This window comes from Lissotriton vulgaris, chromosome 8, assembly GCF_964263255.1.
Source record: "Lissotriton vulgaris chromosome 8, aLisVul1.2, whole genome shotgun sequence".
Taxonomy (NCBI): Eukaryota; Metazoa; Chordata; class Amphibia; order Caudata; family Salamandridae; genus Lissotriton; species Lissotriton vulgaris.
Window position 1 is genome coordinate 153020575 of NC_141696.1, and position 18854 is coordinate 153039428.

Below are 18854 nucleotides of genomic sequence, written 5' to 3' on the forward strand. Positions count from 1 at the left end.
ATTAGAAAATGAGGTTACATACAATTAACAATCTACTTATTGGAAACCAAAAATATCACAAGACTGAATGTAACCCATTTCATTAATAAAAGGGACTTTTTAAGCACCCCCCAAAAAACACATAAAACACCACGAGTGCTAGAAGAATATTATACGAGCTTGAAGACAGAATTGGGCAAATTAATTTGCAGTTGAAACTGAAGTTTGTTACTTATTCAGATATTATATGCACTGCCAATTTTTAGCTGAGATTCTAAAAGAACTCAGAGACAAAATGGACTTAAAGTTTTTTCAGAAGTGGGATTCGAACCCACGTCTCCAGGAGAGACTGCGGCCTTAACGCAGCGCCTTAGACCACTCGGCCATCCTGACCACATGTCGCTTGACTATCTACAGAGAGGGAAAGATATTGTGAACCAAAAAAAGCACACATCTTAGGTCATGAGTGGCTAGAGCAAGAAAAAAACTCACTGCACTTTTCCAAGTAGACAACCATATAAGCCCATGTGAAGGAAATGATCTGATTTTTTCTCTCTCAAGAAAAAAGTAGAGTAAACACACAATTGTCATAAGTGGGATTTGAACCCACGCCTCCAGAAGAGACTGCGACCTGAACGCAGCGCCTAAGACCACTCGGCCATCCTGACTTGCATTTATAGAACCTTCCACAGGCCAGACAGCCATGCAAGTGGGGTACCGAAAAAGCATGCCCTCAATTTATTTATCCTATTATAAGTACTTCCAACAGATCTTTGAACAATCCATAGAGAGCAGTACCTATGAAGAACTCTTTATGCCTTTAAGGCGTACAAAGAGAAAGTGCTATTAACCAGCCACTTGAACGGCCCAAAGCTGCTTTGAAATTGAGTCAACAGCCACCTCTTGGCTAGCTAAAGCAAATTCAACAAGGAATTTCAATGTCACAACATAGGGTGGAATACGCAAATCTAAGCAGCCCCTGATCACAGCCCTGAGGAAATTGCCGTAAGTGTGCTGGAGTCCAACTGTCTACCAGATGCTAGGCATTCTTCCATATTTGCATGGCCTGTCTGGCCAGGGCATACAAGAGCATGACTCTTCCAGATGAGCTCTTACATGGGTCCTATGCTCATATAGTAAGGACTGCACTTTGTCAGCAAGACTTTATACAACCGAAATATATGAGAAACCCCAGCTCTCTTGACTAGATGAGGACGGAATCACATCCCAGGTGAAGACCAACAGATGCAACTTCCATCAGATGTTAACCTGAAAAAGGAGATTACATCTCCAAAAGTCATGTCAGAAGTGGGATTCGAACCCACGTCTCCAGAGGAGACTGCGGCCTAAACACAGCGCCTTAGACCACTCGGCCATCCTGACAGAGCAGAGTCTTAAGAAATGTATAAAAGTCACTCAGAAATTTCTGCCTCCATGCAAGCCTGAAATAATTTAAACCTTCAAACACAAGGTGCAACTTTATGCACAGGACAATAAACACTGAAGATCACATGTGAAAGCATTTCATTTCACAGGTGTACAATTTTTATGCTTTTAGAATACCTCATACCTCTCACCAGCTTTTTAGGGTCCTGTATCCGACTCACAAAATTACCTTGCCTGCGACCTCTCTCTCTACACAAACAACTACTGCACAGGAAGTAGGAAGGCAGAAGGTGGGGCATACTATGCAAATGTGTGCTGTCATTGTGCCTTGCAGATTCATGCAGGATTTCTAGATCCTTGCTGGATACAAGAGTGCAGACCTTGTTTCAGATCAACTGTCCCTAGCAGGGAACGTCTGAGCACATGCAGTCTTTTGCTCTCTAGCCCCTGGCCTGGGACTCACCCTCACTGGCTGAGGCGTGAATTTCTGCATACCAACGTTGCATAGATGGTACGTTTGTGGTCGGTTTGGGATGGGTGGGAGGTCAAAAGCAGGGAAAAGTATGTCGCCTTCACTTCTAGTCTCCTCTTCTAGGCATACCTGCCGTTCACTCACTCTGTCTTTGTTTCATTCTCTCCTTCCTCAACACCCCTTCTCACTCACTCGCTCTATCACTTGTGCTCTTTCCCCTTGCTCTGCATTTCATAGTGGAAACATCTCTTGAATGGAGCATTAGAAAATGAGGTTACATACAATTAACAATCTACTTATTGGAAACCAAAAATATCACAAGACTGAATGTAACCCATTTCATTAATAAAAGGGACTTTTTAAGCACCCCCCAAAAAACACATAAAACACCACGAGTGCTAGAAGAATATTATACGAGCTTGAAGACAACATTGGGCAAATTAATTTGCAGTTGAAACTGAAGTTTGTTACTTATTCAGATATTATATGCACTGCCAATTTTTAGCTGAGATTCTAAAAGAACTCAGAGACAAAATGGACTTAAATTTTTGTCAGAAGTGGGATTCAAACACACGCCTCCAGGAGAGACTGCGGCCTTAACGCAGCGCCTTAGACCACTCGGCCATCCTGACTACATGTTGCTTGATCATCTACAGAGAGGGAAAGATATTGTGAAACAAAAAAAGCACACATCTTAGGTCATGAGTGGCTAGAGCAAGAAAAAAACTCACTGCACTTTTCCAAGTAGACAACCATATAAGCCCATGTGAGGGAAATGATCAGATTTTTTTCTCTCTCAAGAAAAAAGTAGAGTAAACACACAATTGTCAGAAGTGGGATTTGAACCCACGCCTCCAGAAGAGACTGCGACCTGAACGCAGCACCTTAGGCAACTCGGCCATCCTGACTTGCATTTGTGGAACCTTCCACAGGCCAGACAGCCATGCAAGTGGGGTACCGAAAAGGCATGCCCTCAATTTATTTATCCTATTATAAGTACTTCCAACAGATCTTTGAACAATCCATAGAGAGCAGGGCCGGTCCTAGGCATGGGTGGTATGGGCAGCTGCCCAGGGCCTCGCGCTCAGGGGGCCCCGCCGCCGGCCCCGCAGAGTAGACCGCACTGAGCAGGGCCCGACATGAAAATGCAAACGATGCGCGCTCTCGCGCAGGAGGCAGTTAAAGTGCACCGTCACCGTGCAAGCACGCACCCCACCTAGCGTAGTGGTGGTGGTGCCGTGCGCGTGTGTCCGTCCCAGGGCCGTCAATCTGGTAGCGCGCGAAAGCGCTACCAATGGCGGCCCTGGACATTCATTTTGGCCAGCCCCCGCGCGCTGTGCGATGTGCTGCTAAAATGCAGTGACGCAGCACACACGCCGCACGCGCTCCCTGCCCTGTAGGGAGTCGGGAATCTGTTCGGCCGGGCCCGGGTGAGCGTTACGTATTCAGACTGTGACAGAGACAGATGGTAAGTCACAGCGGTATTACCCAGCGGCATTGCCGGACCACCACGGAGGGACTGGATACTGCAGCACTGCCCCTCGCGCCAACCTAAATATTATCATTCTCCCGACTGCATTACTGAAAGCCTGCTTCAAGTTACAGGAATACGGGCTAAAGCTAGCGACCTGCTGCACTGACTGTCTCCATCATGGCTGCGGAGCATCAAACCAGCAATACCCAGTGCACTGATCTATGCTACCACCAATCACTCTGCCAAAACTGTTGCTTCAGTACACAACCAATCACGCTGGCGAGGCATCGGGCGCTGCGAGGAGTTTGCTGGATGTAGTGCTGTGCAGCCGCCGACGATCATGTGTCCACCTCGGTGGCCCCGGCGCTCAGACAGACAGAAGTGCCTGCCAGTGCCACAGTCACTGCACTGTCCGAAACTAGTACAGAAGTTGTTCACAACCGTAAGTACTACTACGACTTACTTTGGTCACAGAGGCAGCCTGCCACTGTGACTGTTGTGTGTCAGATGTTACTTATCTTGTTGTCTTGTCTTAAGTTACGGTGGTGGTGCGTGTAGTTTTTGCCAGGGCTCTCAGTGCTCTCTCTCATTCTGCGGGGGTTGGAGGCCCGGGGTCTGTCGTCATGACACGCGCGTCATTCTCAGAGGCCCCTGAGTCCTCTCACCATCCTGCAGATTTTTCAGGCAGAACGGTTGGGGCCCTGCTACTGGCTAGCAATAAAGTTGTGTGAAGGTCATCAGCCACCAACGGGATTTAGCCTGCAAGCAGTATTAGAATGTGCCTTTTCTAATTTGTTTGACCTCACTCAAAAAGACTTTACTAGTCAGTGTGATGTTTTTCTGCCGGCAACACACTGACTGGCACAGATGTTTTGACTAACTTGAGGCGGGCTCCTCTGCTCGCACAGGAGGGAGCACAAAGGTTAGTGCCCTTTCCTTTCTGGTGCTCTTCAGCAGTTTTAAGAACTTCTTGGCATTTCTTGTTGCTCAAATGGGTGTAATTTTCTGCAATTTAGAAGTTTCCCTTGTCTTCATTGCATGATTTTTAATCGCGAGAAAGTGTCACTCATAGTCATTGAAATGTCACTCATAATTTCACAGAAATTATGAAAATGTCACACATGGCAATTTGAAACCTTGGCAGCTATGCACGGCCCATGCCACTTTCACTTTGTTAAGGAAACGGAAGGGCTGAGACCAGTCCAGTTCGTTGCTCCTGATTTTGATTTTGTCAGTTTCTCTGTCTCCCCGTCAACCTGCTCTTCTTATGGCGTTATACTTCTATCCTCCTACAGACGGGTGACCTATTGTCCAGCACTGATGCGCCCCCACCCGGGGGTGCTTGGAAAAGCGCTCTGCCCAAAATCCTTTGCTACTGAACCCCATCTATGGTTAACGCCTTTGTGAGTGGGGCGAGTCGCAAAGAACTGCAGAGCAAGCCCCAGCTTCCAGGCTGAGCAGTGGCGCCAATTTTGGATTTTTTATTTAAAGGACTTTCATTTTAATATGTGCTTTCTGTCCATTTTCAAGCACTCTCGTTCCTCCCCCAAATCTTGCCAGAAAATGGAAACGGAGGCCTTATAGGGTAAAGTGACTATCCGGCCATTTCCATATAGTGGAGAGGCCACGCTTCAAAAATGTCTGTCTTAGTTTGAGATCCACCTTCTGCTCCGTACGAATAGCGCCCGATCCTCCAATGGCACACTGATGGGAAAATTAGATATTCACAGATACCTCTACACAAGACCTCCAGTAGGGCAAAAATAATCTACTCTGTCATTGTTTGTTACTCTGCCTCAACTTCCTCCTCAACTGAGACTTCGGAAGGTTGGATGTTCAGAAAGCTAACCTGCCCTAATTCTTCAGTTTATTGTCATGCGGTCAGATTTGTGAGCAATCGATCCACATTTCGGGGATGAGTAGTCTCTCCGGATAGTTCAAGATCTTTGTTATTGACACTCCCATTGTAATTATGCGGCAGGGGAAGATCAATTTATGCAGCAGGGTTTGCTAAAGTATGCACCAAAAAAATGCATATAATGTGGCGCAATGTAGTACATTTCGAAGCAGTATTGCTGTACAATTTTGCACTTTTTCCACATGTTAACAGTGTATGCGTGAATGTTTCACCTAATTATTGTCAGTTTAAAACCAAAATACAGAAATCGGCCATTGAAAAATGGCCCTCCTGTGAGACAAACAGCCTGTCGCTGTGCGGTAACACGTGGTAAAGTATTTAGTAACTTTTGATTGGTTTTTGACATAGGAACAATTTACTAGGTGGCAGAGGGAGTAAAATCTTCAGAATGTGCAGAAGATGATGGAATGTGTGATAAATCCATAATGATGTAGAGAGCGCAGCCACCTCATAATCGCATAATTCTAGTTGTCCTGGTTATAGATTTAAATCTGAGGATGAATCAAAACTTGGTCAAGCCCAACTGGTTTAGACTTTACATCCACTAAAACACAGTGCAAGTTGTACTCTTCGTTACACAGGTATCCCTGTTTTTTGTGAAGTATAACCATGGCCACTGGTTTGTGACTGTGTGCCCTCAGTGTGTTTCGCATAGTAGTTGACTTTCTGCATAATCCATAATCTGCAGATAAAAAAAATATTGTTCTAAAGGCACGTTTTTACTGATATCCACATTAGTTTGCGTCAGTGATGCCAAATAACTAAGATCTAAAGTCCCTTCTTGCACCGCAATATGCAATTAGAGGGGCCTCACATCTTCCCTTTCGCCCGGGGCCTCAGAAGGCCTAGGACCGGCCCTGATAGAGAGCAGTACCTATGAAGAACTCTTTAGACCTTTAAGGCGTACAAAGAGAAAGTGCTATTAACCAGCCACTTGAACGGCCCAAAGCTGCTTTGAAATTGAGTCAACAGCCACCTCTTGGATAGCTAAAGCAAATTCAACAAGGAATTTCAATGTCACAACATAGGGTGGAATACGCAAATCTAAGCAGCCCCTGATCACAGCCCTGAGGAAATTGCCGTAAGTGTGCTGGAGTCCAACTGTCTACCAGATGCTAGGCATTCTTCCATATTTGCATGGCCTGTCTGGCCAGGGCATACAAGAGCATGACTCTTCCAGATGAGCTCTTACATGGGTCCTATGCTCATATAGTAAGGACTGCACTTTGTCAGCAAGACTTTATACAACCGAAATATATGAGAAACCCCAGCTCTCTAGACTAGATGATGACGGAATCACATCCCAGGTGAAGACCAACAGATGCAACTTCCATCAGATGTTAACCTGAAAAAGGAGATTACATCTCCAAAAGTCATGTCAGAAGTGGGATTCGAACCCACACCTCCAGAGGAGACTGCGGCCTAAACACAGCGCCTTAGACCACTCAGCCATCCTGACAGTGCAGAGTCTTAAGAAATGTATAAAAGTCACTCAGAAATTTCTGCCTCCATGCAAGCCTGAAATAATTTAAACCTTCAGACACAAGGTGCAACTTTATGCACAGGACAATAAACACAGAAGATCACATGTGAAAGTATTTCATTTCACAGGTGTACAATTTTTATGCTTTTAGAATACCTCATACCTCTCACCAGCTATTTAGGGTCCTGTATCCTACTCACAAAATTACCTTGCCTGCGACCTCTCTCTCTACACAAGCAACTACTGCACAGGAAGTAGGAAGGCAGAAGGTGGGGCATATTATGCAAATGTATGCTGTCATTGTGCCTTGCAGATTCATGCAGGATTTCTAGATCCTTGCTGGATACAAGAGAGCAGACCTTGTTTCAGATCAACTGTCCCTAGCAGGGAACGTCTGAGCACATGCAGTCTTTTGCTCTCTAGCCCCTGGCCTGGGACTCACCCTCACTGGCTGAGGCGTGAATTTCTGCATACCAACGTTGCATAGATGGTACGTTTGTGGTCGGTTTGGGATGGGTGGGAGGTCAAAAGCAGGGAAAAGTATGTCGCCTTCACTTCTAGTCTCCTCTTCTAGGCCTACCTGCCGTTCACTCACTCTGTCTTTGTTTCATTCTCTCCTTCCTCAACACCCCTTCTCACTCACTCGCTCTATCACTTGTGCTCTTTCCCCTTGCTCTGCATTTCATAGTGGAAACATCTCTTGAATGGAGCATTAGAAAATGAGGTTACATAAAATTAACAATCTACTTATTGGAAACCAAAAATATCACAAGACTGAATGTAACCCATTTCATTAATAAAAGGGACTTTTTAAGCACCCCCCAAAAAACACATAAAACACCACGAGTGCTAGAAGAATATTATACGAGCTTGAAGACAGAATTGGGCAAATTAATTTGCAGTTGAAACTGAAGTTTGTTACTTATTCACATATTTTATGCACTGCCAATTTCTAGCTGAGATTCTAAAAGAACTCAGAGACAAAATGGACTTAAAGTTTTGTCAGAAGTGGGATTCGAACACACGCCTCCAGGAGAGACTGCGGCCTTAACGCAGCGCCTTAGACCACCGGCCATCCTGACCACATGTTGCTTGATCATCTACAGAGAGGGAAAGATATTGTGAAACAAAAAAAGCACACATCTTAGGTCATGAGTGGCTAGAGCAAGAAAAAAACTCACTGCACTTTTCCAAGTAGACAACCATATAAGCCCATGTGAGGGAAATGATCAGATTTTTTCTCTCTCAAGAAAAAAGTAGAGTAAACACACAATTGTCAGAAGTGGGATTTGAACCCACGCCTCCAGAAGAGACTGCGACCTGAACGCAGCGCCTTAGACCACTCGGCCATCCTGACTTGCATTTGTGGAACCTTCCACAGGCCAGACAGCCATGCAAGTGGGGTACCGAAAAGGCATGCCCTCAATTTATTTATCCTATTATAAGTACTTCCAACAGATCTTTGAACAATCCATAGAGAGCAGTACCTATTGTAGGAGAGTAGGGTCTGCAATCCTATGATCACCCAGATTTTTTGCTTTTGTTTCACTGGTTTACGACTTTCTCTGGCTGTGGGCCTGCCAATCAGACCCACAGCCTGGCTGTTCTCTTTCTAAATTACGACATGTACCCTAGGTGCATTTACCAATTGGTACTGGGCCACCTTATCAGACCCTGTAACTCAGGGCATAGGTGTACCCAGGGCTGCCAGGGGCTGCAGCATGTATTATGCCACCCCTGGCTGGCCTCTTAAATTTGACACAACTGGCTGCATGACAGCTGGGGCAAAGTCGTGTAAACACGCTTTGCTGTAGGTGTAGTATACCTATACCTAACCCTAAAATGGACACACAGATTCCTATCAGTCACTCCTATGGCAGGCCTTGACAATCCTGAAGGCAGAGTGCTTGGAATCGTGTGAGATGGTGCTCTGGCATGAGCTGAGCCTGTCTGCAGCTTGCGGAACCAAGTCCTAATAGCTGTTCCATGATATCGCATACCATATACTCTTAAGTGCATTATAATCCTCGCGGTTAAATGCTAACTTTGGTATTGCTTTATCAAAACATGTCGAGTAAGGTGTCATACGAATTGGAATCCTAACCCCTCGCCAATTCTGGCGACGGGGTTAGCATTCCACCCTTCTAGAGGGACACGACATGGATGTAACTGTGAACCCCGGTTAAAGTTAACTGAAGCCTCAGCTCCACAAAATGGATGCTGCCACCACAGACACGAGTCTGACCCCCTGTAGCTGGGAGTCCTTCCAGCGAGGGGAGCCTGGACAAAGGGTTTCCTGTCAGGGGCGGTGCTAGCACCGTCCCAGACATGGTTTTGTGTATCCTGGGTAGGCAGGGCTTTACAGGAAGGTGTACTGCTGAGTGGCACCCCGGTGCTCACTACGCATAGGCCGGTCTGAACCAGTTCCAGGGGCACACCAGCCCCTGGCCTGGGGAAGTCCGGCATGGCAGAGGGGTGTAACCACCCCCCACCTAGTCCCACCCATAGGCAGGACCTAGTCACCGGGTCAGCCCCCTTTTTTAGTATAAAGATGGGAGCGGGCCCCCTGTTCAAATTAGATCATCTTTGGAATCAAGACACGACTTTCTGCGAAAGGACTTCACGATTTCTTCATCAAGATTCTCCCTTGTGGCTAAGGAGTAGTCACCCTGCATCCGCAGGCACCATCCTAAAGAACACTGCGGTCTGCTGCAAGTCCTTCATCACGAATCCGACGACCCAGCTCGACGAGACCCGGCTTCCCTGGCACCTCTGACCTCTACTCACCTCTACAGCAAAGCTGAGAACCGTGAGTGCGACGAGACCTCGAGGGACCGACGATCGCCAAGACTGCACGACATCTTTACTGCAAGCCCACCGTGTCCTCCACGGGTGAGTGCTTTGGGGTCCGAGAAGCCCCGACCCTGCGCAGCTCCAGCACCCAAGGTCAGCCTCCCTGCATCTCCACGATCTGCGTGGGGCCCTTCTGCTGTTTGTGTGCACCGCGTTAATTGGCTACTAGCCGGCTGGCTTGTGGCCTTCTGAATGACGCCCGACGACATCACTGCTGCTGGTCTGGTTGCTCCAGACTGGCCCTTGCTTCCTTCTTGGAGAGAGGCACCCCGGACCCTCCTGGTCCACTCCAGACGCCATTTTAGGTCCACCGCGTGGGCTTGAATTTGCCAAGGCTTTGTTGCCCAATCCTGGGTCCAGCGACGCTGACAGCTTCTATCTTCGTGGGACAGCTCGATCCTCCTTCCTGGTCGCCGACAACGCCTCCTGGTCCGTGAGATCTCCGAGCCCAGCGTCACCCACACGCCTTGTCGAGGTGGCTACCATCCGGTGCCCTCCTGGTGCCCACTGACTACTGGCTAGTAGTCTCGAACTTGGTCCCCTCTGCTTTCAGGTGTCATCTTCCATCGATCCAGGCTTGGATCCACCGAACTTTCTTCACTGGTCGCCTGCCAGCAACTTCTTTCTACCAGGCTCCTGGTCCGTCAACGAGGATTCCCGACGTCTTTTGAGTCCTATGCAGCTGCAGCCCCTGGGCTAGGTAACTTCGGCATTTCGGTGCCCCAGCATAGCCTCACTATCCAAGGGTCAGAATCTACTTTCGTTTTCTCCCTACCAGGTCGGGTTCGCCCGAGAACACTAACTTTGCAATTCCTAGCTACCATAGACTTTGTCCCGCATCTAGCGTGAGAGTGCACACACTGCACCCGAGTCCCCTAGGCCTCCTATAAGTAATCTGAAGGTTCTATAGTTAAGTCCTAGCGATTCCTAAGCCTATTAGTACTGTACTTACCTGCTAGTAATTTCGCATTCCACTTTTCAAGTATATGGTTTTCCGTGACCCTCGGGCATTTGTATATACTGTACTAACTTAAGTATTTTTTGTAAGAGTTTTGGTTTGTGCTTAGTACCCTGTCCTCATAAAGAGTACAGGGCTGTTGTGATTCTTAATAAATAACTGTTTATTTTCATAACACTTGTGTGGTGTCCTTTCACTTGGTGTTCAAGGGGTACATGTGGTATAACAGCTGGCTTAACACGCCCTCTCGAGTCTTTAGCCTTAGACTGCTCGTATCCACGCTACTAGGATAGCTGGTCTATAAGGTTGACTTACAACCAATCATCAATAAGGGTTGCTGGACTGATACATGGTGTTCACTAGAATAGTGAGCACTGCATATCAGGCCACCTTCTCACACCTATGAAGAACTCTTTAGACCTTTAAGGCGTACAAAGAGAAAGTGCTATTAACCAGCCACTTGAACGGCCCAAAGCTGCTTTGAAATTGAGTCAACAGCCACCTCTTGGCTAGCTAAAGCAAATTCAACAAGGAATTTCAATGTCACAACATAGGGTGGAATACGCAAATCTAAGCAGCCCCTGTCACAGACCTGAGGAAATTGCCGTAAGTGTGCTGGAGTCCAACTGTCTACCAGATGCTAGGCATTCTTCCATATTTGCATGGCCTTTCTGGCCAGGGCATACAAGAGCATGACTCTTCCAGATGAGCTCTTACATGGGTCCTATGCTCATATAGTAAGGACTGCACTTTGTCAGCAAGACTTTATACAACCGAAATATATGAGAAACCCCAGCTCTCTTGACTAGATGAGGACAGAATCACATCCCAGGTGAAGACCAACAGATGCAACTTCCATCAGATGTTAACCTGAAAAAGGAGATTACATCTCCAAAAGTCATGTCAGAAGTGGGATTCGAACCCACGCCTCCAGGAGAGACTGCGGCCTTAACGCAGCGCCTTAGACCACTCGGCCATCCTGACCACATTTGCTTGATCATCTACAGAGAGGGAAAGATATTGTGAACCAAAAAAAGCACATATCTTAGGTCATGAGTGGCTAGAGCAAGAAAAAATCTCACTGCACTTTTCCAAGTAGACAACCATATAAGCCCATGTGAGGGAAATGATCTGATTTTTTCTCTCTCAAGAAAAAAGTAGAGTAAACACACAATTGTCAGAAGTGGGATTTGAAGCCACGCCTCCAGAAGAGACTGCGACCTGAACGCAGCGCCTTAGACCACTCGGCCATCCTGACTTGCATTTGTGGAACCTTCCACAGGCTAGACAGCCATGCAAGTGGGGTACCGAAAAGGCATGCCCTCAATTTATTTATCCTATTATAAGTACTTCCAACAGATCTTTGAACAATCCATAGAGAGCAGTACCTATGAAGAACTCTTTAGACCTTTAAGGCGTACAAAGAGAAAGTGCTATTAACCAGCCACTTGAAAGGCCCAAAGCTGCTTTAAAATTGAGTCAACAGCCACCTCTTGGCTAGCTAAAGCAAATTCAACAAGGAATTTCAATGTCACAACATAGGGTGGAATACGCAAATCTAAGCAGCCCCTGATCACAGCCCTGAGGAAATTGCCGTAAGTGTGCTGGAGTCCAACTGTCTACCAGATGCTAGGCATTCTTCCATATTTGCATGGCCTGTCTGGCCAGGGCATACAAGAGCATGACTCTTCCAGATGAGCTCTTACATGGGTCCTATGCTCATATAGTAAGGACTGCACTTTGTCAGCAAGACTTTATACAACCGAAATATATGAGAAACCCCAGCTCTCTTGACTAGATGAGGACGGAATCACATCCCAGGTGAAGACCAACAGATGCAACTTCCATCAGATGTTAACCTGAAAAAGGAGATTACATCTCCAAAAGTCATGTCAGAAGTGGGATTCGAACCCACGCCTCCAGAGGAGACTGCGGCCTAAACACAGCGCTTTAGACCACTCGGCCATCCTGACAGTGCAGAGTCTTAAGAAATGTATAAAAGTCACTCAGAAATTTCTGCCTCCAAGCAAGCCTGAAATAATTTAAACCTTCAAACACAAGGTGCAACTTTATGCACAGGACAATAAACACAGAAGATCACATGTGAAAGTATTTCATTTCACAGGTGTACAATTTTTATGCTTTTAGAATACCTCATACCTCTCACCAGCTATTTAGGGTCCTGTATCCTACTCACAAAATTACCTTGCATGCGACCTCTCTCTCTACACAAACAACTACTGCACAGGAAGTAGGAAGGCAGAAGGTGGGGCATATTATGCAAATGTATGCTGTCATTGTGCCTTGCAGATTCATGCAGGATTTCTAGATCCTTGCTGGATACAAGAGAGCAGACCTTGTTTCAGATCAACTGTCCCTAGCAGGGAACGTCTGAGCACATGCAGTCTTTTGCTCTCTAGCCCCTGGCCTGGGACTTACCCTCACTGGCTGAGGCGTGAATTTCTGCATACCAACGTTGCATAGATGGTACGTATGTGGTCGGTTTGGGATGGGTGGGAGGTCAAAAGCAGGGAAAAGTATGTCGCCTTCACTTCTAGTCTCCTCTTCTAGGCCTACCTGCCGTTCACTCACTCTGTCTTTGTTTCATTCTCTCCTTCCTCAACACCCCTTCTCACTCACTCGCTCTATCACTTGTGCTCTTTCCCCTTGCTCTGCATTTCATAGTGGAAACATCTCTTGAATGGAGCATTAGAAAATGAGGTTACATAAAATTAACAATCTACTTATTGGAAACCAAAAATATCACAAGACTGAATGTAACCCATTTAATTAATAAAAGGGACTTTTTAAGCACCCCCCAAAAAACACATAAAACACCACGAGTGCTAGAAGAATATTATACGAGCTTGAAGACAGAATTGGGCAAATTAATTTGCAGTTGAAACTGAAGTTTGTTACTTATTCAGATATTATATGCACTGCCAATTTTTAGCTGAGATTCTAAAAGAACTCAGAGACAAAATGGACTTAAAGTTTTGTCAGAAGTGGGATTCGAACCCACGCCTCCAGGACAGACTGCAGCCTTAACGCAGCGCCTTAGACCACTCGGCCATCCTGACCACATGTTGCTTGATCATCTACAGAGAGGGAAAGATATTGTGAACCAAACAAAGCACACATCTTAGGTCATGAGTGGCTAGAGCAAGAAATAAACTCACTGCACTTTTCCAAGTAGACAACCATATAAGCCCATGTGAAGGAAATGATCTGATTTTTTCTCTCTCAAGAAAAAAGTAGAGTAAACACACAATTGTCAGAAGTGGGATTTGAACCCAAGCCTCCAGAAGAGACTGCGACCTGAACGCAGCGCCTTAGACCACTCGGCCATCCTGACTTGTATTTATAGAACCTTCCACAGGCCAGACAGCCATGCAAGTGGGGTACCGAAAAAGCATGCCCTCAATTTATTTATTCTATTATAAGTACTTCCAACAGATCTTTGAACAATCCATAGAGAGCAGTACCTATGAAGAACTCTTTATGTCTTTAAGGCGCACAAAGAGAAAGTGCTATTAACCAGCCACTTGAACGGCCCAAAGCTGCTTTGAAATTGAGTCAACAGCCACCTCTTGGCTAGCTAAAGCAAATTCAACAAGGAATTTCAATGTCACAACATAGGGTGGAATACGCAAATCTAAGCAGCCCCTGATCACAGCCCTGAGGAAATTGCCGTAAGTGTGCTGGAGTCCAACTGTCTACCAGATGCTAGGCATTCTTCCATATTTGCATGGCCTGTCTGGCCAGGGCATACAAGAGCATGACTCTTCCAGATGAGCTCTTACATGGGTCCTATGCTCATATAGTAAGGACTGCACTTTGTCAGCAAGACTTTATACAACCGAAATATATGAGAAACCCCAGCTCTCTTGACTAGATGAGGACGGAATCACATCCCAGGTGAAGACCAACAGATGCAACTTCCATCAGATGTTAACCTGAAAAAGGAGATTACATCTCCAAAAGTCATATCAGAAGTGGGATTCGAACCCACGTCTCCAGAGGAGACTGCGGCCTAAACACAGCGCCTTAGACCACTCGGCCATCCTGACAGAGCAGAGTCTTAAGAAATGTATAAAAGTCACTCAGAAATTTCTGCCTCCATGCAAGCCTGAAATAATTTAAACCTTAAAACACAAGGTGCAACTTTATGCACAGGACAATAAACACAGAAGATCACATGTGAAAGCATTTCATTTCACAGGTGTACAATTTTTATGCTTTTAGAATACCTCATACCTCTCACCAGCTTTTTAGGGTCCTGTATCCGACTCACAAAATTACCTTGCCTGCGACCTCTCTCTCTACACAAACAACTACTGCACAGGAAGTAGGAAGGCAGAAGGTGGGGCATATTATGCAAATGTGTGCTGTCATTGTGCCTTGCAGATTCATGCAGGATTTCTAGATCCTTGCTGGATACAAGAGTGCAGACCTTGTTTCAGATCAACTGTCCCTAGCAGGGAACGTCTGAGCACATGCAGTCTTTTGCTCTCTAGCCCCTGGCCTGGGACTCACCCTCACTGGCTGAGGCGTGAATTTCTGCATACCAACGTTGCATAGATGGTACGTTTGTGGTCGGTTTGGGATGGGTGGGAGGTCAAAAGCAGGGAAAAGTATGTCGCCTTCACTTCTAGTCTCCTCTTCTAGGCATACCTGCCGTTCACTCACTCTGTCTTTGTTTCATTCTCTCCTTCCTCAACACCCCTTCTCCCTCACTCGCTCTATCACTTGTGCTCTTTCCCCTTGCTCTGCATTTCATAGTGGAAACATCTCTTGAATGGAGCATTAGAAAATGAGGTTACATAAAATTAACAATCTACTTATTGGAAACCAAAAATATCACAAGACTGAATGTAACCCATTTCATTAATAAAAGGGACTTTTTAAGCACCCCCCAAAAAACACATAAAACACCACGAGTGCTAGAAGAATATTATACGAGCTTGAAGACAGAATTGGGCAAATTAATTTGCAGTTGAAACTGAAGTTTGTTACTTATTCAGATATTATATGCACTGCCAATTTTTAGCTGAGATTCTAAAAGAACTCAGAGACAAAATGGACTTAAAGTTTTGTCAGAAGTGGGATTCGAACCCACGCCTCCAGGAGAGACTGCGGCCTTAACGCAGCGCCTTAGACCACTCGGCCATCCTGACCACATTTGCTTGATCATCTACAGAGAGGGAAAGATATTGTGAACCAAAAAAAGCACACAACTTAGGTCATTAGTGGCTAGAGCAAGAAAAAAACTCACTGCACTTTTCCAAGTAGACAACCATATAAGCCCATGTGAGGGAAATGATCTGATTTTTTCTCTCTCAAGAAAAAAGTAGAGTAAACACACAATTGTCAGAAGTGGGATTTGAACCCACGCCTCCAGAAGAGACTGCGATCTGAACGCAGCGCCTTAGACCACTCGGCCATCCTGACTTGCATTTGTGGAACCTTCCACAGGCCAGACAGCCATGCAAGTGGGGTACCGAAAAGGCATGCCCTCAATTTATTTATCCTATTATAAGTACTTCCAACAGATCTTTGAACAATCCATAGAGAGCAGTACCTATGAAGAACTCTTAAGACCTTTAAGGCGTACAAAGAGAAAGTGCTATTAACCAGCCACTTGAGCGGCCCAAAGCTGCTTTGAAATTGAGTCAACAGCCACCTCTTGGCTAGCTAAAGCAAATTCAACAAGGAATTTCAATGTCACAACATAGGGTGGAATACGCAAATCTAAGCAGCCCCTGATCACAACCCTGAGGAAATTGCCGTAAGTGTGCTGGAGTCCAACTGTCTACCAGATGCTAGGCATTCTTCCATATTTGCATGGCCTGTCTGGCCAGGGCATACAAGAGCATGACTCTTCCAGATGAGCTCTTACATGGGTCCTATGCTCATATAGTAAGGACTGCACTTTGTCAGCAAGACTTTATACAACCGAAATATATGAGAAACCCCAGCTCTCTTGACTAGATGAGGACGGAATCACATCCCAGGTGAAGACCAACAGATGCAACTTCCATCAGATGTTAACCTGAAAAAGGAGATTACATCTCCAAAAGTCATGTCAGAAGTGGGATTCGAACCCACGCCTCCAGAGGAGACTGCGGCCTAAACACAGCGCCTTAGACCACTCGGCCATCCTGACAGAGCAGAGTCTTAAGAAATGTATAAAAGTCACTCAGAAATTTCTGCCTCCATGCAAGCCTGAAATAATTTAAACCTTCAAACACAAGGTGCAACTTTATGCACAGGACAATAAACACAGAAGATCACAGGTGAAAGCATTTCATTTCACAGGTGTACAATTTTTATGCTTTTAGAATACCTCATACCTCTCACCAGCTTTTTAGGGTCCTGTATCCGACTCACAAAATTACCTTGCCTGCGACCTCTCTCTCTACACAAACAACTACTGCACAGGAAGTAGGAAGGCAGAAGGTGGGGCATATTATGCAAATGTGTGCTGTCATTGTGCCTTGCAGATTCATGCAGGATTTCTAGATCCTTGCTGGATACAAGAGTGCAGACCTTGTTTCAGATCAACTGTCCCTAGCAGGGAACGTCTGAGCACATGCAGTCTTTTGCTCTCTAGCCCCTGGCCTGGGACTCACCCTCACTGGCTGAGGCGTGAATTTCTGCATACCAACGTTGCATAGATGGTACGTTTGTGGTCGGTTTGGGATGGGTGGGAGGTCAAAAGCAGGGAAAAGTATGTCGCCTTCACTTCTAGTCTCCTCTTCTAGGCCTACCTGCCGTTCACTCACTCTGTCTTTGTTTCATTCTCTCCTTCCTCAACACCCCTTCTCACTCACTCGCTCTATCACTTGTGCTCTTTCCCCTTGCTCTGCATTTCATAGTGGAAACATCTCTTGAATGGAGCATTAGAAAATGAGGTTACATAAAATTAACAATCTACTTATTGGAAACCAAAAATATCACAAGACTGAATGTAACCCATTTCATTAATAAAAGGGACTTTTTAAGCACCCCCCAAAAAACACATAAAACACCACGAGTGCTAGAAGAATATTATACGAGCTTGAAGACAGAATTGGGCAAATTAATTTGCAGTTGAAACTGAAGTTTGTTACTTATTCAGATATTATATGCACTGCCAATTTTTAGCTGAGATTCTAAAAGAACTCAGAGACAAAATGGACTTAAAGTTTTGTCAGAAGTGGGATTCGAACCCACGCCTCCAGGAGAGACTGCGGCCTTAACTCAGCGCCTTAGCCCACTCTGCCATCCTGACCACATGTTGCTTGATCATCTACAGAGAGGGAAAGATATTGTGAACCAAAAAAAGCACACATCTTAGGTCATGAGTGGCTAGAGCAAGAAAAAAACTCACTGCACTTTTCCAAGTAGACAACCATATAGGCCCATGTGAGGAAAATGATCTGATTTTTTCTCTCTCAAGAAAAAAGTAGAGTAAACACACAATTGTCAGAAGTGGGATTTGAACCCACGCCTCCAGAAGAGACTGCGACCTGAACGCAGCGCCTTAGGCATCTCTGCCATCCTGACTTGCATTTGTGGAACCTTCCACAGGCCAGACAGCCATGCAAGTGGGGTACCGAAAAGGCATGCCCTCAATTTATTTATCCTATTATAAGTACTTCCAACAGATCTTTGAACAATCCATAGAGAGCAGTACCTATGAAGAACTCTTTAGACCTTTAAGGCGTACAATGAGAAAGTGCTATTAACCAGCCACTTGAACGGCCCAAAGCTGCTTTGAAATTGAGTCAACAGCCACCTCTTGGATAGCTAAAGCAAATTCAACAAGGAATTTCAATGTCACAACATAGGGTGGAATACGCAAATATAAGCAGCCCCTGATCACAGCCCTGAGGAAATTGCCGTAAGTGTGCTGGAGTCCAACTGTCTACCAGATGCTAGGCATTCTTCCATATTTGCATGGCCTGTCTGGCCAGGGCATACAAGAGCATGACTCTTCCAGATGATCTCTTACATGGGTCCTATGCTCATATAGTCAAGGACTGCACTTTGTCAGCAAGACTTTATACAACCGAAATATATGAGAAACCCCAGCTCTCTTGACTAGATGATGACGGAATCACATCCCAGGTGAAGACCAACAGATGCAACTTCCATCAGATGTTAACCTGAAAAAGGAGATTACATCTCCAAAAGTCATGTCAGAAGTGGGATTCGAACCCACGCCTCCAGATGAGACTGCGGCCTAAACACAGCGCCTTAGACCACTCGGCCATCCTGACAGTGCAGAGTCTTAAGAAATGTATAAAAGTCACTCAGAAATTTCTGCCTCCAAGCAAGCCTGAAATA

General features: G+C 45.7%; 10 non-coding genes across 10 annotated transcripts; all 10 read right to left on the reverse strand.

Moving 5' to 3' along the window:
- Positions 1–1279: 1279 nt before the first annotated feature.
- Positions 1280–1362, reverse strand: TRNAL-UAG (transfer RNA leucine (anticodon UAG)). Its single transcript has one exon. It is a non-coding gene; the product is annotated as a tRNA-Leu (tRNA).
- Positions 1363–6605: 5243 nt separating this feature from the next.
- On the reverse strand, positions 6606–6688 carry TRNAL-UAG (transfer RNA leucine (anticodon UAG)). The gene has a single exon. It is a non-coding gene; the product is annotated as a tRNA-Leu (tRNA).
- A 1298-nt stretch (positions 6689–7986) lies between these two features.
- Positions 7987–8069, reverse strand: TRNAL-CAG (transfer RNA leucine (anticodon CAG)). The gene has a single exon. It is a non-coding gene; the product is annotated as a tRNA-Leu (tRNA).
- Positions 8070–11424: 3355 nt separating this feature from the next.
- On the reverse strand, positions 11425–11507 carry TRNAL-AAG (transfer RNA leucine (anticodon AAG)). The gene has a single exon. It is a non-coding gene; the product is annotated as a tRNA-Leu (tRNA).
- Positions 11508–12413: 906 nt separating this feature from the next.
- On the reverse strand, positions 12414–12496 carry TRNAL-UAG (transfer RNA leucine (anticodon UAG)). The gene has a single exon. It is a non-coding gene; the product is annotated as a tRNA-Leu (tRNA).
- A 2014-nt stretch (positions 12497–14510) lies between these two features.
- On the reverse strand, positions 14511–14593 carry TRNAL-UAG (transfer RNA leucine (anticodon UAG)). Its single transcript has one exon. It is a non-coding gene; the product is annotated as a tRNA-Leu (tRNA).
- A 1024-nt stretch (positions 14594–15617) lies between these two features.
- Positions 15618–15700, reverse strand: TRNAL-AAG (transfer RNA leucine (anticodon AAG)). Its single transcript has one exon. It is a non-coding gene; the product is annotated as a tRNA-Leu (tRNA).
- A 191-nt stretch (positions 15701–15891) lies between these two features.
- On the reverse strand, positions 15892–15974 carry TRNAL-CAG (transfer RNA leucine (anticodon CAG)). The gene has a single exon. It is a non-coding gene; the product is annotated as a tRNA-Leu (tRNA).
- A 632-nt stretch (positions 15975–16606) lies between these two features.
- On the reverse strand, positions 16607–16689 carry TRNAL-UAG (transfer RNA leucine (anticodon UAG)). Its single transcript has one exon. It is a non-coding gene; the product is annotated as a tRNA-Leu (tRNA).
- A 2015-nt stretch (positions 16690–18704) lies between these two features.
- TRNAL-UAG (transfer RNA leucine (anticodon UAG)) lies at positions 18705–18787 on the reverse strand. The gene has a single exon. It is a non-coding gene; the product is annotated as a tRNA-Leu (tRNA).
- Between the last annotated feature and the right edge of the window lie 67 nt (positions 18788–18854).